General features: G+C 44.1%; 1 non-coding gene across 1 annotated transcript; it reads right to left on the reverse strand.

Moving 5' to 3' along the window:
- Positions 1–2461: 2461 nt before the first annotated feature.
- trnas-acu (transfer RNA serine (anticodon ACU)) lies at positions 2462–2543 on the reverse strand. The gene has a single exon. It is a non-coding gene; the product is annotated as a tRNA-Ser (tRNA).
- Positions 2544–25642: the final 23099 nt, after the last annotated feature.

The following is a 25642-nucleotide window of genomic DNA, read 5'->3' on the forward strand; positions in this document are numbered from 1 at the left end:
TTTGAGTTTGAGCCCCACGGTGGGTGTTTTTTATTTCCTTTTTAGGCTGATTTTACAGGCATTCTCCAGCTCTGAATTCCTCGGCAGAGAGTTCAAGGAGTGTTTGAAATGAGATTCAACAGCAGTATGAGAAAGTCTCTCCTTGATTCAGGACTCTTACCTCTCTGCAGCAACTCGCTGCTGAAGATTGAACGTTATCTCATTTCATTCTCAGCTGAGGGTCAGTGTGGATCACTGGGACTTCTGGCTGTCTCCCACTTCACAATCCATCAGTGCTGAGAAAGCAATGGGGAATATTACTCACATGTTACAATGTTTTATAAATACTTGAATGTATTTCACACTGTGTCTAACAGTGTGAATCTCCCCTGGTATATCAGCTCACCAATACTTCAACAGAACGTTTACATAATGTGAGCTCTGAGATCTGTTCAGATCCCATTCCCAAGACCTGGAAAGTGGGATTGGGCTGGATCGCTCTTTTTCAGCTGGCACAGACACGATTGCTAAATGGTCTCATTCTGTGCCATAAATTTTCTCCATTTTCTATGTTCGATGAAGTGAGGTGTGATTGGGAGGGGCAATTCCACCAGGGTTATATTTTCTACCAAAACAATGACACAAGGGATACTTCACTTTTTTATTCATTCATTCATGCGATGTGGGCGTTGCTGGCCAGGCCAGCAGTTACTGCCCATCCTTAATTGCCCTTGAGAAGGTGGTGGGGTGGGCTGCCTTCTTGAACCACCCTTGAGTGAGTGTGGCATCAAGGATCCCTAGCAAAATTGAAGTCACTGGGAATCAGGGGGAAAACTCTCCACTTGCTGGAGTCATACCTCGCACAAAACAAGATGGTTGTGGTTCGTGGAGGCCAATCATCTCAGCCCAGGACATTGCCTCAGGGGTTTCTCAGGGTAGTGTCCTAGACCCAAACATCCCAGCTGTTTCATTGACGACTTTCTCTTCAACATAAGTCAGAAGTGGGAATGTGAGATGATGACTCACAACTCTTCAGATACTGAAGCAGTCTGTGCCTGCAAGCAGCAAGACCTGAACAACATTCAGGCTTGAGCTGATAAGTGGCAAGCAACCTTCTGGCCACACAAGTGCCAAGCAGTGAACATCTCCAATGAGGGAGAAAAAAAATCTACCTTTTGATATTCAGAAGCATTATCATCGTTAAATCCCCCACCATCAATATCTTGACCAGAAACGTAACTGGACCAGTCACATCTATGCTGTGGCTATAAGCGCAGGTCAAAGATTACGAATTCTGCAGCAAGTATCTCACCCCCTGACACCCCAAATCCTGTCCACCATCTACAAGGCACAAGTCAGGAGTGTGATGGAATACATCCCACTCAACAACACTCAAGAAGCTCAACACCATCCAGGACAAAGCAGCGCACTTGATCGGCACCTAACCCGCCACCTTAAACATTCAATCCCTCCACAACCAGTAAACAGTGGCTGCAGTGTGTACCATCTCCATATGCACTGCAGCAACTCGCCAAGTATCCTTCAACAGCACCTTCCAAACTCGTGACCACTACCACCTCGAAGGACAAGGGCAGCAGATGCATGGGAACTCACTACCTGCAGGTTCCCCTCCAAGTCACTCACCATCCTGACTTGGAACGATATCGCCATTTATTCACTGTTGTTGGGTCACAATCCTGGAACTCCCTCCCCAACGGCAGTGTGGGTGTTCCTGCACCATATGGACTGCATCAGTTCAAGAAGGCAGCTCTCCACCACCTTCTCAACGGCAATAGGAATGGGTAATAAATGCTCGCCTTATCAGCGATACTCACACCCAAGAATGAATAAAAACCAAATCACTCTCCACAGATTCCCCACAATCTGGGCTTGGACATTTACTTCAGGAGCACAGAGCTTTATATCACTGCAACATGAGTTCCAATCTTCATATTCTGTTCACTTTTCACATTATTTTCTACCAGTCCACGAGCTTTTATTAATTCAGTATTCGGGTCTCTGCTCCTCAACCGTTTCTAACATCTCACCTCTTCCAAAAAAACACTCTGATCTATCGTCGGTAGTCGATGACCCCTCATTTTAAACTCCATCTGCCAAAGCATTGCTCACTCACTTAATCTATCAAGAAGATTTGAAAATAAATTTCTTGCCAAAGGATAATTTTCTGCATCTGCTCCCTCGCCATTTGCTTTTCCCATTTGTCTTTCACTTGGTGCAAATCCAGAGAAAGTAATGATGGAAGGAAGGAGGGGAGGAAAAATCCTGCTCCGTTTCGTGATCCCTATTTGATCTTCATTCCAGTGCAGTTTGGGTGAAGAATTCCAATTGTCTGTCTCAATTTTAATAAAGTATAACAAATTCTGGAATCACTGTCTGGACATTGACAAGAACAGGTTTCGAGGCTGACTTTACACATAAGCTCACCCAACATAAATAATACATGAAACAGCTCATAATCTAGCGACAAGGATGGGATTCGAACCCACGTGTGCAAAGCACAATGGATTAGTAGTCCATCGCCTTAACCTCTCGGCCACCTTGTCAGTTGCAGAGACATAGCTGTCACCTTCAGCACAGCTTCTGGCTGTGCAGCCAGCTGTGGAATGATGGAAATATATCTTCTGTCAGTAAATGAAGTTGGGAATGGAGCAGTGTGAAACATTTCCAGACCATGTCCAACACGTTTCTACTCAGTGTGAAAACCCACCACGGAAAGACTGGAACATACAATCATTTCATCACATCATGATTAACATCACTCAGACACCTGAACCATTAGGTCACTGATGAAGTCATGATGACCGAATTTCTCATGAAATGAAAACTGAACTAACTGACTGGAAGAATTGCTTTAACCCCACATGATCAGCGAGGCACAGCATCAGGCCGACTTGTCGGGTGGTGTAAACAGATATCACTGCTTCTGATCTTCACCAGAACAGAGAGTGAGATGTAACATTTATCATCAAACAGACTGTGAGAGAATACAACAGAATAAAACACATGGAGAGACACTGTGGAATAACAAATAGATTTGATTGGAATGTTGAAATTTTGATTGGAATGGATAAAACACCAGAAACAGCAGATTAAATTGGGATTCTCATCATTATATTGATCTGGGACAGAAAAGAGAAACTGATGGAAAGAAGAGAAGAAGGAAGAAAAGAAAGGATGGAACTGTTCAATCTTTTCAGTTTTTTCACTCGCCCATCAAAGCTGATAAAAAAAAGTTGCATATAACAGAGAATTTCACCAAAAAGGGAGATTAAATGTTGCTGAAACCTTGGATCGAAGGATGCCCCAAAAGATCACCTGTTTAACTGTCTCCTCACTGGGGGATTTCAATCAGTGAGCAATATTATTCTCTACTTTTTTTGTTAATTGGTCCCAGAACTGTCACTTGGAATTAATATCTGTGTTCCGACTCCTGAATAATAAAATTGTGAGTTTCTCGATATTTTCTGGACACAGTTCCTGCTGAAAGAACTAAGAACTCTTTTCTAATTTGCACAATACTCTATGCACACTCATCAAGCCTGCTAAGCTAGCATCCTTGGTGCTGCTCTCTCTTCTCCCAAACTTCATCTCATGTGACTGTTCCATCATCACTCTGACAGTGGGAGGGGTTGATCCCACTATCTTCAGCATTAACCCTGTACATCCTTATACCACACTGTCTGTCCAAAAAAATGGGTGGAGGGAACTTCCTTCATTTATCAAAACACCAACAGCAGCACAGTGGCGCAATGGTTAGCACCGCAGCCTCACAGCTCCAGCGACCAGGATTCAGTTCTGGGTACTGCCTGTGTGGAGTTTGCAAGTTCTCCCTGTGTCTGTGTGGGTTTCCGCCGGGTGCTCTGGTTTCCTCCCACCTCCAAAAGACTTGCAGGTTGATAGGTAAATTGGCCATTGTAAATTGTCCCTAGTGTAGGTACGTGGTAGGAGAATGGTGGGGATGTGGTAGAGAATATGGGATTAATGTAGGATTAGTATAAATGGGTGGTTGCTGGCTGGCACAGACTCGGTGGGCCGAAGGGGCTATATCTCTAAATAAGAAAAGTAAAATAAAAGCTACCAGTCGTAAATCAACTCAAACCCATTAGAGAGATAGAGGGAGACTGTCAGAGAACTTCCTGCATCCAGTCCTGACCCTGTCACACTCAGCAGCTTCTCACCCAGACCCCACTCTCATCAACACTGAACATTGTTACCGAGACCCTTCAAATACTGTTTAGAAAAGGTAGAAAAATTCAAACTTCATCACAGCTAGATTGAATAGAACAAAGTTTAATATCTTCTCGTCGTCACTCGGTAACCACATGAGACAGTCCTTAAATCAGTAGCATAAATTATCATTTGGAAGAATGTTTGTCATTGGGTTGAATCATTTCTGTGTGAGAAATGTTCCAGCATCATAAACCAGGGGAACGTGTTGACTGAGCTGTGTCTTCATCTCTTCTGGACAGTTCACCCTTCATTCTGCTCTGATTCACTTTCCCAAAGCGGATCTACAGATTCTCAAATCCGGAGACTGGGTTTTCTTATTTTGTTCCTTTTGATTTTTCTTGCTCCTGAATGATAATATATTCCAACCTCGGATCAACCTTGCCCTGTCTCCCAGTCTTGGTTAAAAGCGACAAATAACGGCAACAACATTCTGAAACAAACAACACGGTCACATTCTGCTTCAGTGAGATTAATGCTGAGGCAGTTTCTGTGTCGAATGCGATTGTGAATAAATTTCTCTCAAGGAAATTGTGAGTGATCAAGTATTTGCACTGAATTTCTGTGCAAGAAGGGACAGTTTCAACCAGCCATTCCCAAATCACTTCCTTCACAAAGACAAAGACTGTGCTGTCTTAACATGTGAATCAACTTCACAAACAAATTTGAACTCGAAGTTCAGGAGAAGACAGAGATGTGAATGATTGACAGTGTAATCTTTAAATCATAATTTTCCGTTTCTTCGTTGAAGTGAAGCTCAACCCTGAGCCACTAGAGATCGCGGAAAGCTACAAACATGGATCCAGAAATCAGAAAAGTAGTGAAACAGTTGGTGAGTACATTGTGACACTGAAGAATTTATCACCACATTGCAACATTGGCACATTCTTAGACCGTACATTATGAGACAGATTTGTGCTTATATTGGTGGATGAGGAAAGATACTAAACACACAAAATCCCAATTTGAGCTAGTGTGCAAGATTGCTCTTTCCACGGAGATAGCATCAAAGAATGCTCGTGAATTTCATCCGATGCCAGTGACAGTAACACACTTCAGAGGAACTTAAACACACTGGTAAAATGGGCTTTCACACAACAGATAAAATTTTACACAGAGAATTGTGAAGTGATACAGTTTGGGAGGAAGAATGAGACAATGTACACCAATCTTTTTTGATCAAGGTTTGAAAAGGTTGCTAAGAGCAAACAGGACACTTGGCTTTATTAATAGAGGCATAGAGTAAAAGCAAATAAGTTATGCTAAACCTTTATAAAACACTGGGGCTGAATGACCTACTCCTGTACCTCCACGGAAAGCTTCCACTCCAGGCTCGGACACCCTATTCAGGATCACTCTCCATACATCCCGCCACTCCACACACGGATATCTCCCTCAGGATCAGATCACAGCTCCACAGTCCTGCCACATCCAGTCGTGAATGGCGGTGGATAATTAAATAACTAACAAGATGAGGAGGCTCCAAAAACATTCACATCCTCAATGATGGTGGTGCTGAGCACGTCAGTGCAAAAGATGAAGCTGAAGCATTTGCAACCATCTTCAGTCAGAAATATTAAGTGGATTTGATCTGTGCTAATTTCAGCTCCTCATGCTCGCTGGTGCCTTGGTTCTCTGGTGCTAATTTCAGAGTAAATCATGCAGCTTGACAATTGGAGCCAAAGAAAAAGACACAGGAGAGGTTGAAAGTGCCAAAACCTGGTATTGAACCAAGAACTGTTTAACTGTTAGTACAGCACGAACTCAACAAAGCTATTTCAACAACACACTAAAGCCACCATTCTGTCACTGCTTTGGAAGACAATATATACATTAAAGTGTTTGTAAAAAGTTACAGAACACAACATGTGAGTAATATTCCCCATCGTTTTCTCAGTACTGAGGGATTGTGAAGTGGGACACAGCCAGAAGCCCCACTGTGCCACACTGACCCTGAGCTGTGAGTGAAATGAGATAAAGTTCAATCTTTAGCAGAGAGATTCTGGAGAGAGGTAAGAGTCCTGAATCAAGGAAAGACTTTCTGACACAATAAAAGCAAAATACTGCAGATGCTGGAAATCTGAATTAAAAACAAAAAGTGCTGGAAATACTCAATAGCTCTGGCAGCATCTGTGGTGAGAGAAACAAAGTTAACGTTTCTGGTCTGTGACCTTTCATCAGAACTGACACAGGTTAGAAAAGAATTAGGTTTTAAACAAGTGACGGGGAGGGGCATGTGGGAGAGAACAAAGGGGAAGGTGTTTGATAGGGCAGAGGGCAGGAGAGATTAAATAACAAAGCTGTCCTGGGACAAAGGCAAAGAGTGTGTTAATGCTTGTGGTTGTCTGACACCAGTCATGCTCTGATGTTATTGAACACAATGTTCAATTCACAAGGCTGTATAGTGCCGAATCAAAAGGTCAGGTGCTGCTCCTCGAGCTTAGGTTGATTTTCACTGGAACACTGGAACAGGCCAATGACAGAAATGTTGACATGAGAGCAGGGGAGAGTGTTGAAATGGCAAGCAACCCGAAGCTCAGGATCAAGATTTCGGCCTGAGCAGAGGTGTTCCATCTAATCTGCGTTTGGTCTCCCCAGTTTAGAGGAGACCGCATTGTGAGCAGTGAATACAGTATACATAATTGAAGGAAGTACAAGTAAATCGCTGCTTCACCTGAAAGGAGTGTTTGGGGCTTTAGATAATGAGCAGAGAGGAGGGAAAAGGGCAGGTATTATATCTCCTGCGATTGCATGGGAATGTGCCTTGGGAAGGGGACGAGGTATTGGGGGTAATGGAGGAGTGGACCAGGGTGTCGCGGAGGGAACAATCCCTTCGGAATTCTGACAGGGGAGGGGAGGATGCGTTTGGTGGTGGCATCACGCTGGAGGTGGCGGAAATGGTGGAGGATGATCCTTTAGATGTGGAGGCAGGTGGGGTGGAAAGTGAGGACAAGGGGAACCCTGTCGCAGATCTGGGAGGGAGGGGAAGGGGGAAGGCAGAGGTTGAGAGTCCTGTCAACTACACTGGGAGGGGGCGGGATGGGAGTAGTTGAAATCTGGTGATGTTGTTGATTTTAATTTCAAACACTCCTTGAACTCTCTGCTGATGAAGACTGAAAAAGGGAAGAACAACCACACAAGAAGGGTCTCAAATCCAAGACCCTGAGATTAAAAGTCCCATGCTCTACCAACTGAGTTAACAAGGCCTGATACAGTACTTCTACTCTGTCTGTTATTGGACGGATGCAGCTGTTGGCTCCACCCCAAGGGCGGGAATTTGTTCCACCAACTATGAAGCAGTTTCCTATCAATTCCCCAGATTATCAGTAAATCCACTTCCAGAAGCCCCAAAGTGTGATATATTCCTCTCACTCATCAATAATAAAACTGAAATCTTTTTACCTTCCAAATTCTGCCATCCATTTTGTCAGTATTTATTTCTCTCTCCTTTTTATTTAGTTCATGCATTTCTTCAGAATTTTTTTTTCAATTATATCTGAGGGAAGAAATGAACAGATCTGGCAGCTCAAAACTGGACATCCATGAGGCACTGTGGGTCATCAGCAGCAGCAGAATTGTATTTAAACACAATATGTTACCTCATGGCCTGGCATATCCCTCACTCTACCATTACCATCAAGCCAAGGGAGCAATAGTGGTTCAATGAAGTGTGCAGGAGGGCATGTCAGGAACAGCACCAAGCAGACCTAAAAATGAGTGAAGCGACAACACAGGATTACTTGCATGTCATATAGCGGAAGCAGCATGCAATAGACTGAGCTGAGTGATCTCACAACCAACAGATCAGATCAAAGCTCTGCAGTCCTGCCACATCCAGTCCTGAATGGTGGTGGATAATTAAACAATTAACAGGAGGACGAGGCTCCACAAATATCCCCATCCTTAATGATAAGGGAGACCAGTATATCAGTGCAAAATACAAGGTTGAATCATTTGCAACCATCTTCAGCCAGAAGTGCCAAGTAGATGATCAATCTCGGCCTTCTCCTGAGGTCCCCAGCATCACAGGTGCCAATCTTCAGCTAAATCCACTTCACTCCACATGATACCAAGAAATGGCTGAAGGCTCTGGATACTGACAACATCCTGGCTGCAGTGCTGAAGACTTGTGCTCCAGAACTAGCCACACCGCCCGCCAAGCTACAACACTGGCATCTACCCAGCAATGTGGAAAATTGCCCAGGTATGTTCTGTATACAAAAGGCAGGACAAATCCAACCCGGTCAATTCCTGCCCGATCAGCCTCCTCTTGATCATCAGTAAAGTGATGGAAGGTGTCGTTGACAGTGCTGTCAAGCAGCACTTACACAGCCATAACCTACTCACCAATGCTCATTTTGGGTTCCGCCAGGGCCACTTAGTTCCTGACCTCATTATGGCCTTGGCCCAAATATGGACAGAAGAGCTGAATTCAGGAAGTGAGGTGAGGTGACAGTGACTGCTCTTGCCAAGAGCATCAAGGAGCCCTTGCAAAATTGAAGTCAATGGCCATCAAGGAGAAAAATCTCCACTGGTTGGAGTCATACCTTGCGCAAAGGAATATGGTGCTGGTTGTTGGTGGCCAATCATCTCAGTACCAGACATCGCTCAGGAGTTCCTCAGGGTAGTGTCCTCGGCCCCAACCGTCTTCAGTTGCTTCATCAAAGAACAAACAAAGAACAAAGAAAATTACAGCACAGGAACAGGCCCTTCGGCCCTCCAAGCCTGCGCCGATTCAGATCCTCTATCTAAACATGTCGCCTATTTTCTAAGCGTCTGTATCTCTTTTCTTCCTGCCCATTCATGTATCTGTCTAGAATCAATAAACTTCCTTCCATCATAAGGTCAGAAGTGGAAATGTTCACTGATGATTGCAAAATGTTCAGGTGCATTAGTAACTCCTCAGATACTGAAGCAGTCCGTGTCCACATGTAGAGAGACCTGGGCAAGATTGGGCTTGGACTGATAAGTGGCAAGTAACATGCACGCCACAAAAATGCCAGGCAATGACCTTTTCCAACAAGAGTGAATCTAACCATCTCCCCTTGACAGTCAATGACATTACCATTGCTGAATCCTTCACAATCAACATCCGGGGGGTTACCAATGAGCAGAAACTGAATTGGATCAGTCATATAAATACCGTAGCTACAAGAGCAGGTCAGAAGCTGGGAATTCTGCTGCAAGTAACTCACCTCCTGTCCACCATCTACAAGGCACAAGTCAGGAGTGTGATGTAATACTCCCCACTTGCCTGGATGAGTGGAGCTCCAGCAACACCAAAGAAACTCAACACCATCCAGGACAAAGCAGATCACTTGATCAGCACTCCATCCACTACTTTAAATATTCACTTCCTGCACCACCAGTGAACAGTGGCAGCAGTGTGTACCATCTACAAGATGCACTGCAGCAACTCACCAAGCCTCCTTCGACAGCACCTTCCAAACCCCCAACCTCGACCACCTAGAAGGACATTGGATTAATGGGAACACCACCATCTGCAAGCTCCCCTCCAAGTTACACACTGTCCTGACTGGGAACGATATCACCATTCCTTCACTGTCACTGGATCAAAATCTTGGAACTCCCTTCCTAACAGCACTGTGGGTTTACGTACAACACATGGACTGCAGCAGCTCCAAAAAGGCAGCTCACCATCACCTTCTCAAGGGCAATTAAGGATGGACAATAAAGGCTGCGTTTGCTGACAACGCAACCACTAGGTGGCACAACTCGCTTTCTCCCCCAGCTTTGCACCGGCCGCTTCCACCCTCCATAGTCGCTCGCTCCAGACCTCGCTGCTCCTCCCCCCTACATCCCTGGCCGATTGTCTCCCGATCATGTCACCCCATTCTCCAGTCGTTCGCTCACTCCCCACCCCCCCTCCCCTCCAGCCACTGGCTCTAGGCTGCGCTGCTTCCCTTCTCTCGGCAACTTGCTCCCACGTTTGTCCAGTCTCCACGCGCCGCCCGAAGAAGCAAGGTGGGCTGTAAAGTGTGACGTAGGAGTGAGTAGTGAGTGGCCTAGAGGAGGGAAGTGGCATGGCCTCGAGCTGGCGGCTGGAGCGGGGGTTGGGGGGCAGAGAGCAAGCGGCCATAGAGCTGGATGACGCGAGTGGGGAACAATTGTCCAGGGGAGCATCGAGGTGTACAGCGAGCGGCTGAGGGGAGGAAGCATCGAGGCCTGGAGCGAGTTGCCGACGGGGGAGAGCTCCAGCCTCAAAGTCTCCTATTCAGACGCTTCCTCCAGCTGAGTGAGGGGCTGGATACCTGATGACGCTTTAGCGCACATGTGCGAAGATGGACCAAGCGCGGATATGCGATGATGTTGGCGCTGCGCAATGACATCATCCTCCACATGTGCCACTTAATCATGGCAAGATGTAGCTGTGCCTATGCACAGCTTGGCACAGTCCGATGATGTCAGCGGGCCGCTCCATTGACAGGAATCACATTGTGTCAGCAGTGCCCACATCCCATGAAAGAATAAAAAAGAGATTTACCACAATGGTAGCAGGGTGAGGGATTTCAGTTATGTGGAGAGATTGGAGAAGCTGGGGTTGTTCTCCTTGCAGCAGAGAAAATTCAGAAAAGATTTGACACATTTGTTCAAAGTCATGAAGTTCTTCAATAGTTTAAATCAGGAGAAACTGTTTCCAGTGGTAAAAGGGTCAGTCAGCAGAGGACACAGATATCAGGTGATTGGCAGAAGAACCAGAGATGACATGAAGAACCATTGTTTACACAGCAATGTGTTGTGATAAAGAAAGAAAAGACTTGCATTTATATAGCACCTTTCAAGACCACTGGACATATCAAAGCACTTTGTAGACAATGAAATACTTTTGAAGTGTAATCACTGTTGTAATGTCAGAAATGCAGCAGCTAATACCCACAAACAGCAATGTGATAATGACCAACTGATCTGATTGAGGGGCAAATATTGATCACAACACCAGGGAGAATTGCTCTTCACATGTTTGACATTGCAGCATGGGATCTTTTACATTCACCCAAACATGCAGACCAGGTCTTGGTTTAACATCACACCTGAAAGGCAGCACCTTCAACACCGTCAGTGCTGCACTGGAGTGTCAGCTGTGAAATCTGAACCCAGAAGCTTGTGATTTCGAGGTGAGTGTGACCAACTGAGCCACAGCTTTTACCTGAGTCTCAATCCTTCTACCAACAATTTCTATCGGGTCTGTCACGACCCCTCATGATTGTGAACACCTCTATCAAATCTCCTCTCGAAAGAGAACAACCCCAGCTTCTCCAATCTATCCACATAACTGAAATCCTAACCACATGTTGCAGAAATCGATTTTTCCTCAAGTTCCTTCTGGTTTTGTGAGTCACCTTAAATCTATAACCTTCGGTTATTGACCTTTCAGCAGTTAGAAACAGTTCCTCAGTATTTACTCCACCTCAAACCTTCAAGGAAGCTCTGCAAAGTAACTGAAAATCAAGTTGTCAGAAGTGGGATTTGAACACATGCCTCCAGTGAAAGCTGCAACCTGAACAGAGAAGCTGAAACCGCTCAGTCACCTCAACTGTTCAGACCTTTTTGACCTCGTCCTCACTTCTGTATTTTGAAAGGTTCACTCAGTTAAGGAACTTGTTCAATGTTGCTGGAATGATCAGTGACTGGGATATTAACTCCCCCGGGTTTTCCTGAGCTTGTTCTCGGTGTATGGGGATGCTGGTCCTGGGCTGTGGAATCTGGCATCCCTGTAATGGACATTAACCCACTGATTGAATCTGTATTCACTGCTTTCCACTGGTGCTGGGTAATTGCAGAGTGTGGGGCCGGAATGTTGCTGCTTGTCCCGGCCTCACTCACTCTGGGAAAGAGTGAATAATTGATGCATCTGTTTCTGTATCTGAAATGTGGCTTAGATCTGCTGTTATTAACCGAGGCAGCGCTGCAGAAGGATACGTTAATAATCTCTCACTAATCAACTGCAAACAGTCAGAATGTGTAACTTTGAGCAGCGCTTTCTGCACCGTCAGGGCTGGAAAGTTGAGGGAGGGAGAGACACTGTCAGTATCTGAGTGTATACAGCACTGTACAGAGAAAGAGCCAATATACCGGGGCTGAGACACAGTGCATCTTTTCACATTTAATCACAATAATATCCACAGTCAGGAGCTGAAAATGATGAAAAACCGAATAGCAAGAGCAAAATTAAGAAATGTAAGTAATTATAGATTAGCTGATCAGCTTTTACTGTGTTACCTGGTAGTCTACTGTTTTATATTCAATGCTGTCTCCACTGTGGCCAGGGAATGATTTCTTCTCAAAGGCTGAACATTAACAAAACTGCTTGTAATTTAAAATCTTTTAAAAGTAATTCCATGGAGCGAATGGGTCAAAGTCAAATAACTGCACCAATTATAGGAGAGCTGGTTGGTGATGACGTGGATGTGTCTGCAGTGTGCAGGACCAGACTGTTTCTATAGATTCACAATGAATGTTCCATCTTTATTTATAACAGTAAAACTGATAGTGGACAATGGCTATTCTGGTTGCAGCAACCTGAAGCTTTAACTCATTAACACCCTACTTTAGGGTGATTTAGAAAGCATAACATGCAGCTCTGTCAGTTAGTATGTTTGTTTGTTAACCCACAATTTGATGGTTCAAGCACATAAATGGACGAGGCTTTATTAACTTAAACTCTTCTACATCTGCTATATTACTCTTGCTGTTGATTTTTCAAAGATAAGGTTCATCAAGTCTTTCTTTATGAAATCCATGCTGACTGTTTTATTATTTTTCATTTCCATCTGTATTTTCTACTTTGGAGGATTACAGGATATTAACATTTTTTTAATTCATTCATGGGAGGTGGGTGTCGCTGGCTCGGCCAGCATTTATTATCCATCCCTAATTGCCTTGAGAAGGTGGTGCTGAGCTGCCTTCTTGAACCACTGCAGTCCATGTGCTGCTGTTATGAAGAGAGTTCCAGGATTTTGACCCAGCAACAGTGAAGGAACGGTGATACAGTTACAATTCAGGATGGTGTGTGGCTTGGAGGGGAACTTGCAGGTTGTGGTGTTCCCATGCATCTGCTGCCCTTGTCCTTCTAGGTGATAAAGGTCGCGGGTTTGGAAGGTGCTGTCTCAGGAGCCTTGGCACATTGCTGCAGTGCATCTTGTGGATGGTACACACTGCTGCCACTGTGTGCCAGTGATGGAGGGCATGAATGTTGTAAATGGGGTGCCAATCAAGCGGGCTGCTTTGTCCTGTTGAGTTTCTTGAGTATTGTTGGAGCTGCACCCAGCCAGACAAGTGGAGAGTATTCCATCACACCCCTGACTAATGTCCAGGCTTTGGGGAGTCAGGAGGTGAGTTACTTGCCGCAGGATTCCTAGTCTCTTGACCTGCTCTTGTAGCCATAATATTTATCTGGCTACTGCAGTTCAGTTTCTGCTCAATGGTAACCCCCAGGTTGTTGAGAGTGGGGGATTCAGCGATGGTAATGCCATTGAATGTCAAAGGGAGATGGTTAGATTCTCTCTTGTTTGGGATGGTCATTGTCTGGCAGTTGTGTGGTGAGAATCTTATACATCTTTATTGTAGGGTACTCTATTGTACTGTTGAGTGACTACACTTTAAAAGTGCTTCCTTCATTGGCTGTAAAAGGGTTTGCAATGTCCTGTGGTCGTGAAATGCAAGTCTTGCTTTTTCCATTGTTATCAGTGTCATTGTGATCAAAAGATAGGATTCATGAGCACAAAGTTTAAATCAATTTTGATTAAAATAATGTAAAAGCATCTATATTTTTGCACTGTACTTAATAATCTCCATCTTCCTATCCTTACCAAGTACAATGTCTTTGACCCTGAAATTGATTCCACAGTCGCAGTCCCTCAGACAATTTCAGCTCAGTTCTGATGAAAGGTCACAGATCTGAAACGTTAACTCTGTCTCTCTCTCCACAGATGCTGCCAGACCTGCTGAGTATTTCCAGCATTTTCTGTTTTTATTTCAGATTTCCAGTATCAGCAGTATTTTGCTTCTGTGTTACTTTGAAAGTTAAAACTGACCCACCTGTCTACAATTCACACTGGGGTCTCCCATGAAATGGTTCTGTATAATGTTGATGTAATGAATACAGACTCCGAGCACAGAGCTTCCTGTGGGGAATTGGGGATATGAAAACCAGCAGACTCTGCAGGAATTTCCACTGGGAGCACAAATTCACAAAATCTACCTTTTATATATCGATTCATTTTGATTGTCCTTCTGGAAAATTATTTTGAAGCAATTTAAACATCAACCCACAGCTCCATGACTGGGTCAATTATGAGGTCATCCTCTGACAGGTCATGTGGCAGCTGAAGCCACAAGACATCAGAACCAGATTTGTGACTGGATTAAAACCCGGGATCCTGTCCCAATGGCTTTTCAAATAAAGCTGTTGCTGTTTGAAAACACAGCAGTTAAACTTTCTGCCTGACCATGAGGGGAGCTAGGGAGAAATTTACAAAACTAAATCCTTTTACAAAATAGTTCAAAAACCATTCACTGAAAAATCATGTGAGGATTCATATGCAGTAGAGAAACAAGCAGAATACAGAAAGTACAGAGGAGAGCTGAAAAAGGAAATGAGATCAGCATGAGAATGTATGAGAAAAGATTAGCAGGTCACATAACTGGGAACACTGAAGTCTTTTACCAACATATGGACAGTCAATGAAAGGGTGGGTCAATTAGGAGATCCTGTGGAGGCAGAGGGTGTGGCTGAGGTACTAATTAAGTACATTTCATTTGTCATCACAAAACAAACGGGTGCTGCAAATGTCACAGTAAAGGAGGAGGAAGTGGAGAATTTGGAGGGGATGAAAATAGATAAAGAGGAGACAATTACAAGGTTAGCAGTGCTCACACCTGTCTACAGGTCACCCGGTCTGGATGGGCTGCATCCTGGGTTGCTGAGGGAAGTCAGGGTGGAAATAGCAGAGACTCGAACCACAATCTTTCAATCCTCCTTGAATATGGGAATGATGCCAGAGGACTGGAGGATGAAGGTAAACTTGGGTAGTTCGATCTCAGTTCAACTTGACCATTTTTATCATGTATCCATTGTCATAACTAACAACGTTAAGAAAGCCATTTTATAATGCACACATGACCAAAGGAACCATTTTGTGTTCAGTACTAACGTTTATATCCTGTATAATTAATGAGTAGCTACCCATCCTGAAACAGATGATTGTAAAAGTAATGAACCTTGATTGAGTTATAATTAATGAATCAATAAACATTTTAGAGAGAATGGGTTTTCATTTAAAGTTAGTTCAATCTAATTACTGTGAGTTTCTGTGTCTGTGTGGGAAAGGACAGTTTCAGCTAAATGTATTCAAACAATGGACGTTTCTCGGACCCCTGATAAAACCCATGGTATGGTACATCGTGACCTTCAAGAGTCTAGATTTAATGAATAGGAAACTTGTTTCAGATCAGATTGGGAGACAGTGTGAAACCACTCCATTGTACTCATGTCTGAGATTCTGAGGACAGGTGACTGTTAGTGGAAGACATTATTAAGAACTAATTAAATGTACCTAGCAACAGCTAGGACCAATTATTATTTTACATGTTGGTGTGAAGGCCATCCAGGGGTTAAAAGTAGGGATCTTGTAAGGTTTCAGTGTGCAGGAACACTAGAAGATCTCAGGGGTAAAGACTCAGATCATCAACCAAGTTCTCCATCTGACGAGGTATCGAGACTGGACAAAGAGGACCGTGACACTCTGAGACCAAGCTCGACCAGTCCCCAGAGCTGTAAAGTTATATTCCCCAAGTTTGTTAAGTATAATTTTACTTTCAATTATTGAGTACTATTTTACTCTCAATAAAAGTTCTGGACTTATTAATCAAGTATCCTGTTGCTTTAATTGGTTAAAGTCATGCCCAAAGTGATTGTCTGCAATAGACTTTCCAGAATTAAAAGATAAGTCTGCAAGGGTTGTGAATATTACAGCCCTGTTTAAAAAGAGAGATAAACCCAGGAACTACAGACCAATTAGTCTAATGTCGGTGGTGGGGATACTTTTAGAGACAATTATCCAGGAGGAAATTAACTGTCACTTGGTCGAACATGGACTAATAAATGACAGCCAGTACAGATTGGTTAACAGAAGATTGTGTCTGAAATAATTAATGAATTAATTTCTTTGATGAAGTTTCAGAGAGAGTTGACGAGGGTGGTGAGGTTAATGGTACGTGACTGGACGTCAAAATTGTGTTTGAAAAGGTACAATAAACTAGACTTGGGGCAGCACAATGGCACAGTGGTTGGTACTGCAACCTCACAGCTCTCGCAATCCAGGTTCAGTTCTGGGTACTGCCTGTGCAGAGTTTGCAAGTTCTCCCTGTGACTGTGTGTGTTTCTGCTGGGTGCTCTGGTTTCCTCCCACAGCCAAAGACTTGCAGGTTGATAGGTAAATTGGCCATTGTAAATTGCCCCTAGTGTAGGTAGGTGGTAGGGGAATTGAGGGGATGTGGTAGGAATATGGGAGTAATGTCGGATTAGTATAAATGGGTGGTAGATGGTTGGTACAGACTCGGTGGGCTGGAAGGACCTGTTTCAGTACTGTATCTCTAAATAAATAAATAAGAAGGCTGAGGCAGTAAACCTGGACAGTAAATCCGGAGTGGAGTCCTGGAGGCTGATACCTGTGACTTATCAGGCAGTTTTCCAGCAACTCCTACAACAGAACTGGTAACAAACAGTACTCGTTTTTCCTTTCCTTTGGACAATACTAGCAATGCTGAGAGGGGGTCCTGATGCTCAGGGTCTCCATACTATTTGCCCAGGCCTGTGCCTGGAGAGGACACTCCAGCTTCGTGGTTAAACATGAGCACAACCCGGGAAGAAACAGGTACTGATTATAAGCTCTCATTCAATTGGTGTAGAGTATGAGCGCCAAGGGTTACTTCGGACAATGGGAGAGCTCTTAGTGTCTCATTGGATAGCTACCATTCACTCCAAGCTGGGCAGCCCCCAGTCAGTTAGGTGCTGTGAAGCCACGACCTGCTTGCTTCAATGGGTGCTTGGAGCTTAGAGAGTCATCTCTCAACAGGCGGATTGATAATCTGTGCACCAAGAAAAACAAACTCAACAAAGAAGACACCAGTCCTTCGCATCACAAGCTGGAATGTAAGGACCATGTGTCCTGGCCTTACTGACAACCTTCTGCAGGTTGATGACACACACAAGACAGCTGTGATCGACAAGGAACTCACAAGGCTCAATGTGGACATTGCTGTGCTGCAAGAAACTAGACTCGTTCAAAGTGGATCCCTCAAAGAGAAACACTACACCTTCTTCTGGCAGGGGAAAGCCCAAGAGGCAACTCGTGAGCATGGAGTGGGTTTCACAGTAAAATACACGCCACTTGAGATGAGTGAACCACCCACAGTAGGCTCAGAGAGACTTCTTACTCTTCACTTGTCAACAAGTGTGGGCCCAGTTAATCTCATGTGCATCTATGTCCCGACACTCGCCTCCACCCCAGATGTCAAGGATCAATTCTATGTGACACTTGACACTGCCATCAGTAGAATTCCCAGCACTGAGGGACTGTACCTTCTAGGAGACTTCAACGCAAGCTTGGATACTGACTACACAGCTTTGCCAATGTGCATAGGGCACCAGGGGATTGGCAAGATGAACAAAAATGGACAGAGGTTGCTGGAGCTATGCTGTCACCATGGATTCTGTGTGATGAACAGCTACTTCCAGGTCAAGCTGTGCTACAAGGTGTCCTGGAGACATCCGAGATCATGCCATTGGCACCAGCTAGACCTTATCTTCACCAGACATACCACCCTCAGCAGTGTCCTCATCACTCGCAGCTATCACAGCGCTGACTGTGACACTGATCACTCCCTGGTGTGTAACAAGGTCAGGCTTCAGCCAAGGAAGCTTCATCCATCCATGATAAAAGCTCGTCTTCTGATCAACACTTGCCGAACCACTGATCCAGAAAGGACCCAGGAGTTCCTCAACATCCTCGATCAGGCTCTTTCAGACAACAATGCTCAAGGTCTCAGTGCAGTGTCAAAGTGGAATCATCTTCACACCACCATCTATAACTCTGCACTCACTGTGTATAGGAAAAGAGATGGGAGGAATGCTGACTGGTTTGAGGCTTATTGGACTGAAATGGAGTCAGTTACTGTAACTAAGAGGAGAGCCCTCATGAACGACAAACAAGTCCCCAGCAAACAACATCTAAATGCTCTCAGAGCTGCCAGAAACAAGTCTCTGCAGACTGCTCGGCACCGCACCAATCAATACTGGTTAAAACTCTGCTGATGAATCCGGGGATGCTAGAGGGATGTATGAAGGAATTAAGAAAGCAATGGGCCCAGTAGTAACTAAATCAGCACCTTTTGAAGACAAAGAGAGGGGCGATCATCACTGAACCTAACAAGCAGATGGAAACGTGAGTGGAGCATTATCTTGAACTCTACATAACGGAGAACATTGTCATTGAAGTAGCTCTCAGTGCCATTCCAGACTTCCCTGTCATGGAGGAACTGGACAGTGAGCCCTCCATAGTCGAGCTCAACAAGGGCTCAAAACATGCGTGAGACAAACATTGTCACCTTGTACAAAATTAAGGGGGATCGCAGTGACTGCAGCAATTATCGGAGCCAGCTACTCAGTTCCACTCACCTGCTCGATCCCTTTCCTCCTGCAAGTTCCTTTGCTTCAGGTATCCTTCCAATTTCCTTTTCAAATCATTGATTGTCTCTACTTCAACCACACTCGTGGGTCAGGACATTACCACCCACAGCATAAATAAATTCCACCTCACCCAAGGATGGGAAATATTTATATCTTCTATATTTAGCTTATTCCCTATCTCTACGAGAATAGAATGGCAGTCAACATGAAAGGGAAGCCAAAAATCTTCGAGCAGTATATAAATAATAAGCAGGTAGTCAGCGGAGAAGTGGGCCCCATTAGGGACAAAGAGGGTAATATATACTTAGAGCTGCAGGGCAATGTTAATCTAGTTAATAAGTACCTTGTATCAATGATCACTAAGGAAGTGGAATTTGACAAAATATCAGCAGAAGTGGAGAGTGTAGAGGCAATGGAGAGGGTACAAATTGAGAGAGGGAGGTACTGAAAAGGCTGGTTATGCTTCAGGAAGATAAATTACCTGGTCCGGATGGCTTTCATCCCAGATTGCGAAAGGAAATGTGGATGCAGATAACAGAAAGGCTTGCTATAATCTTCCAACCTTCCCTGGATACGGGGGAGGTGTCAGAGGATTAAACAGTTGCAAATGTGACACCCTTATTCAAGAAAGGGTGTAAGGACAGTCCGGCTAACTACAGGCCAGTTAGATTAACAGCAGTGGTGGGTAAGGTTTTAGAAAGAACAATCAGGGAAAAAATCAACAGTCACTTGGAGAGGTTTGAGTTAATTAAGGAGAGTGAGCATGGATTTATAAATGGGAGTTCATGCTTGACTAATCTAACTGCATTTTTTGATGAACTAACAGAGAAGGTTTATGAAGGGCATGCAGTGGATGTTGTTTATATGGATTTTAAGAAACGACACATAAAAGGGTGATTAACAACATTGAGGTTCATGGAATAGGAGGGTCAGTGTCCAATTGGATAGAAAATTGGCTTAAGGACAGAAAACAGCAAGTCGTAATAAATGATTCATTCTCAGACTGGAAGGTTGTCGACAGTGCTGTTCCCCAAGGGTCACTGCTGGAACCACTGCTTTTTATTTGCGACAGATAAATGACTTGGATCTTGGAATATAGAGTAGAACCTCAAAATATGCCGATAACACCAAACTTGGAGAAGTGGCAAACAGTGAGGATGAAATGAACCACCTGCAACAAGACAGTGATAGGCTAGCAGAATGGGCAGACAGGTGCAGATGGATTTTAATAGTGACTAGTGTGAGGTGATGCATTTTAGCAGAAGGAATAGGGAGAGGCAATATATACTTAATGGCACAGTTCTAAAGAGTGTGCAGGAATAGAGGGACCTGTTCACTGAACAATGAACAACGTGAACAATTACTTCTTGTTGCGTGCTCTCAGATTTGTAACCTTCACTGGACTGGAGTGAGGTGACATCTACTGGCAGGAAGCAAGAACTGCAATCAAGCAGCAGAAATTCCATCGTCTGTCAGGGTGAAAGAAACATTGCAATGTGAGGAAATAGTGAATGGGTTTGATTGGGTTGGTGGAGACATGATTCCACTTGTGGTGGAGTCCAAAGCAAAGGCCAGAAATATAAAATTGTCATTATTAAAAGATATGAGGAATTCACGATAAATGTATTTAGGTAGTGAGTGGGTGGAATCTAGATAAAATAGAAAGTGAGATTGGGTGGAAAGAAGCAGTGTGAAAGGATGGCTCAAACAAAAGGTAAACGCCCTGAAAGGTGAACTCTGTTTCTCTCTCCACAGATGCTGCCAGAGTTTCTGAACATTTCCAACACTTTCTGTTTTTATTTCAGAATTTGCAAGATGTTGCTTTGCTCTGAAAAAAAAAATGGATGGAAGGCTTTGGCTGCCTGTGAAATTCCACAGGAGCTAAAAGGAAGTTCTGATATCAGTGGCATGTTCATCTAAGGGTATGATCCTTGCTTAGGGTGAGTGATTAATTTATGTGCGAGAGATCCTGGGTTCAAATCCTGGACAAGTCCTTCTTCTTTGGCATTTTTAGTTTAAGGTCATTGATTGGTTTCAGCCTTGCAGAAGGCGGAATTGATTTCCATATGGAGCCTGCTTGAGGACCATAGAGCTGGATTCAAAGAGCTTGATTAACTAAATGTACAGATAGCCAAGTGGGAATATAACGTTGTTGCATTAATTGTGACCTGACTCCAAAACCAACAGGACTGGGTTCTGGACTGGAATGGAATGGAATTCTTCAGTGTTTCTGTTGTTTGGCTTGCATTGACTCATCGATGTTCTTGTTTTTCACTTTGTCGATGCCTTTGAATAATTGTGGATCCTTCTTCAGATTGTCATCTTTCACCAGGTAGTTCTGACCTCTGATGATGATGATCGTAATGAGCTTCAACTCACTGATAGTTTTGGAACTGAACAGATTTCCTTTGCTTGAGTCTACAACATGGAACTCAGTCTGACATGTGGACCCATGGGAGGATTTGAATGCCACCCCTGCGTTGGAGAATAAAGTTGCATCCATCCAATAAGAGACCGAGTAGAAGTGACAGTTCAGTCAGTCAAACATTAAACTTTTAATTTCAGGGTGGTGAGTTTGAGTGCCATTTTGTTTTTCCCTTTTTTAAGGCTTCATGAGCAGAGAGTACAAGGAGTGTTTGAAATGAAATTCAGCAAAAGTATGAGAAAGTCTCACTTTGATTCGGGACTCATCTCTCTGCAGCATCTCGCTGTGGAAGATTGAACTTCATCTCGTTTCATTCCCAGCTCGGGGTCAGTACGGCTCAGTGGGACTTCTGGCTTTCTCCTGCTTCACAATCCATCAGTGCTGAGAAAGCAATGGGGAATAATATTCACGGCTCTGTAACCTGAGGACACCGATTTAAGGTGAATGGCAAAGGAACCAAAGGCAACATGAGGAAAAACTTATTTTGCACAGCGAGTGGTTAAGATCTGATATGCACTTCTTGAGAGTATGATGGAGGCTGATTCAACCATGGCTTTCAAAATGGTATAAGATAATTATCTGAAGTGGAAAAATTGCATGTTTTCATGGAATACATGAGTCTGTGGCATGAGCTGAGTTGCTCGTGCATAGAAGCAGCACAAGCACAATGAGCTGAATGGCTTCCTTTTGTTCTGTAACTATTCTATGATCTATGATTCTTTTCAGAGTGAAATCAACACTCACATACAAGAAACTGACAGGTACACTGTAAACTTCGCATTACCAGACAAGAAATTGACAGATACAGTGTGAAACCCACAGTCACGTAGCAGCAGTTGGCAGGTAACGTGTAAAAATCTTTCTTTCATATCCCAACTGCAAGGTACAAAGAAAATTAGGTACAAACCCAGGCTCACACTTCAAAGACTGAGAGATACAAAGCAAAACACATATTCACCTACAAGTACAGAGACGAAGACACACTCAGAGGAGGTGCAGATTAAAGACACATGCATGTAACAGAAACTGATAGGGATAGAATCAAACCCTTTCTCACTTCTCAGAAACTGATAGATATAGACAAAAGCTGATGCTCACATACAAGTTGTTGAAAGATATGTGGTGTAACTCACAGAGCAATAGCAGAAACAAACAAGAACTGAATAATACCCACAGTCACAGACCAAAAACTGAAATATACTGAGTTAAACACCACTTTCTCACACCAGAAACTCATGGCTACCAAGTGAAGCTGACTCTATCCTCCCAGGCACTGACAGGTGCAAAAGAAAACACTCACGACGATTCCAGGTCATGAAATGTACGTAATAAAACCTTTCAGCTGAAAGAATAGCATTAATGACAGGTGTGATACCCAGAATGCTCAGCGGCCTAGAATCCGCCCTATCTGTGACAGTAGCGGGGCGCGCAGGCGCGGTAGAGAGCTTTGTCAGCAGCTCGAGCTGCGGGTTCGGAGTTGGAGCGGGATATTCACAAAGTGCGAGAAGACTTTGCGGGCTCACACAGCTGGAGCAGGGCCTCAGGGCCACAATAAGATGGAACAATCCCATCTGTATCCCTGTGGATGGCGGTGGTGAAGCTTTTCCCGGTGTGGCTTCCCGAAACGGCGTCTATAAATGGATAAGAATTGGGGACTGGGCAGGGAGCGTCTCTAAATGGATAAGAATTGGGGACTGGGCAGGGAGCGTCTGCAAATGGATAAGAATTGGGGGACTGGGCAGGGAGCGTCTCTAAATGAATAAGATTTGGATACTGGTCAGGAAGCGTCTGTAAATGGATAAGAATTGGGGACTGGGCAGGGAGTGTCGATAATTGAATAAGAGTTGGAGACTGGGCAGGGAGCGTTTTTAAATGAATAAGATTTGGGGACTGGGCAGGGAGCGTCGATAAATGCTTAAGAATTGGGGACTGGTTCGGGAGCGTTTTTTTATTCGTTCGTGGGATGTGGGCGTCGCTGGCTCGATCTCAGCTCGAGTAATGTGTCCAGTTCTGGGCACCAGACTTTAGAAAGGACATCAAAGCTTCTGAGACAGTTCAGAGGAGATTTACTAGAATGATACCAGAGATGCGGGGTGTCAGTTCTCTGGACAGGCTGGTGAAGCTGGGATTGTTCTCCTCAGAGTAGAGAAGGTTAAGGGAAGATTTAATAGAGGTGTTCAGAATCATGAAGGATTTTCATAGGGTAGAGAGGGAGAAACTGTTTCCACTGTCCTGGGGGTCAGCAACCAGAGGACACAGATTTAAAATAATTGGCCAAAAATGTCAAGGGGAGGTGAGGAGAGATCTTTTTACCCAGTAACTGATTCGGATTTGGAATGAATTGTCTGACAGGGTGGTGGAAACAGATTCAATTATAACTTTCATAAAGGAATTGGACAAATATTTCAAAGTGAAATTCTCCAGGATTATGGGGAAATAGGCAGGGGGTTGGACTAATTGCATCTTTTTGTCAGAGAGTCAGCAGAGGCACAATGGGGCCGAATGGCCTCCTTCTGTGCTGTATGATTCTATGAACATAAGAACGAGGAGCCGGAGTCGGCAAGTCAGCCACTCGAGCCTGCTCTGCCATTCAATACAATCATGGCTGATCTCATCACGGCAGTTCTTGTTTCTTGCCAGTAGATGTCACTTCACTCCAATACAGTGAAGTTTACAAATCTGAGAGAGACACAACAGGAACGAATTGTTCACATTATCGTGAATGTGTGGGATTTAGAAATACTAGGAGTGGAGACGAGTTATTACTTGTCTGCTCGATCCCCATAGCCCTGTAAAATTATTTCCTTCAAATGCCCATTCAAATTCCTTTTGTAATCCTCGATTGTCTCCATTTCCACCGCCCTCGTGGGCAGCGAGTTACAGATCATCACCAATCAGTGTAAAAAAGTTCTTGCGCACATTCCCCCGTATCTCCTGTCCAAAACCTTCAATCTGTGTCCCCTAGTCCTTGTACCAATAGTTAACGGGAACAATGTTTCCTTGCCAATTTATTTAAAACTGTCATAGCCGAAAACACATCTATCAATTCTCCCCTCACTCTCCTTTGATGCAGGGAGAACAACCCTAGCTTTTCCAACCTAACCTTGTAACTAAAATCCTCAATCCCTGGATCCATTCTGGTGAATTTCCTCTGCATCTCTCAAGGACGCTCATATTCTTTCTTAAGTGTGGTAAGCAAAACTGGAAGCAACACGCCAAATGGGGCCTAACCAGAGCTATATAATGGTTCAGCATAACTTCCCTGCTTTGTACTCAATGCCTCTTTTTTTCAAGCCCAAGATCCCATATGCTTTGCTAACCACTCTCGCAATATGTCTTGCCACCTTCAAAGATTGATGCACATGAACCCCAAGTCCCTCTATTCCAACACACACTTTAGAACTGTGCCATTAAGTAAATATTGCCTCTCCCTATTCCTTATGCCAAAATACATCACCTCACACTTGTCTCTATTAAATTCCATCTGCCACCTGTCTGCCCATTCTGCTAGCCTATCATTGTCCTGTTGCAGGCAGTTCATATCATCCTCACTGTTTGCCACTCCTCCAAGTTTGTTGTCATCGGGATATTTTGAGATTTTACTCAATATTCCAAGATCCAAGTCATTTATCTTTAGCAAAAAAAGCAGTGGTTCTAGCACTGACCCTTGGGGAACACCTCTGTCGACTATCCTCCAGTCTGACAAAGAATCATTTCATAAGACTCCCTGTTTTCTGTCCTTAAACCAATTTTTTATCCAATTGGACACTGACCCTCCTATACCACGAACCTCAATTTTGTAAACCCCACTTTTATGTGGTACCTTGTCAAACGCTTCCTTAAAATCCATATAAACAACATCCACTGCATTCCCTTCATCAAGCTGCTCTGTTAGTTCATCAAAAAATGCAGTTAGATTAGTCAAGCATGAACTCCCATTTATAAATCCATGCTCACTCTACTTAATTAACTCAAACCTCTCCAAGTGACTGTTGATTTTTTACCCTGATTATTCTTTCTAAAACCTTACCCACCGCTGCTGTTAATCTAACTAGCCTGTAGTTAGCCGGACTGTCCTTACACCCTTTCTTGAATAAGGGCGTCGCATTTGCCACTGTTTACTCCTGGCACCTCCCCCGTATCCAGGGAAGATTGGAAGATTATGGCAAACTCTTCCATTATCTGCATCCGCATTTCCTTTCGCAACCTGGGATGTGAGCCATCCAGACCAGGTGATTGATCTACCCTAAGCACAGCCAGCCTTTTTAGTACCTCCCTCT

This window comes from Heterodontus francisci, unplaced genomic scaffold, assembly GCF_036365525.1.
Source record: "Heterodontus francisci isolate sHetFra1 unplaced genomic scaffold, sHetFra1.hap1 HAP1_SCAFFOLD_221, whole genome shotgun sequence".
Taxonomy (NCBI): Eukaryota; Metazoa; Chordata; class Chondrichthyes; order Heterodontiformes; family Heterodontidae; genus Heterodontus; species Heterodontus francisci.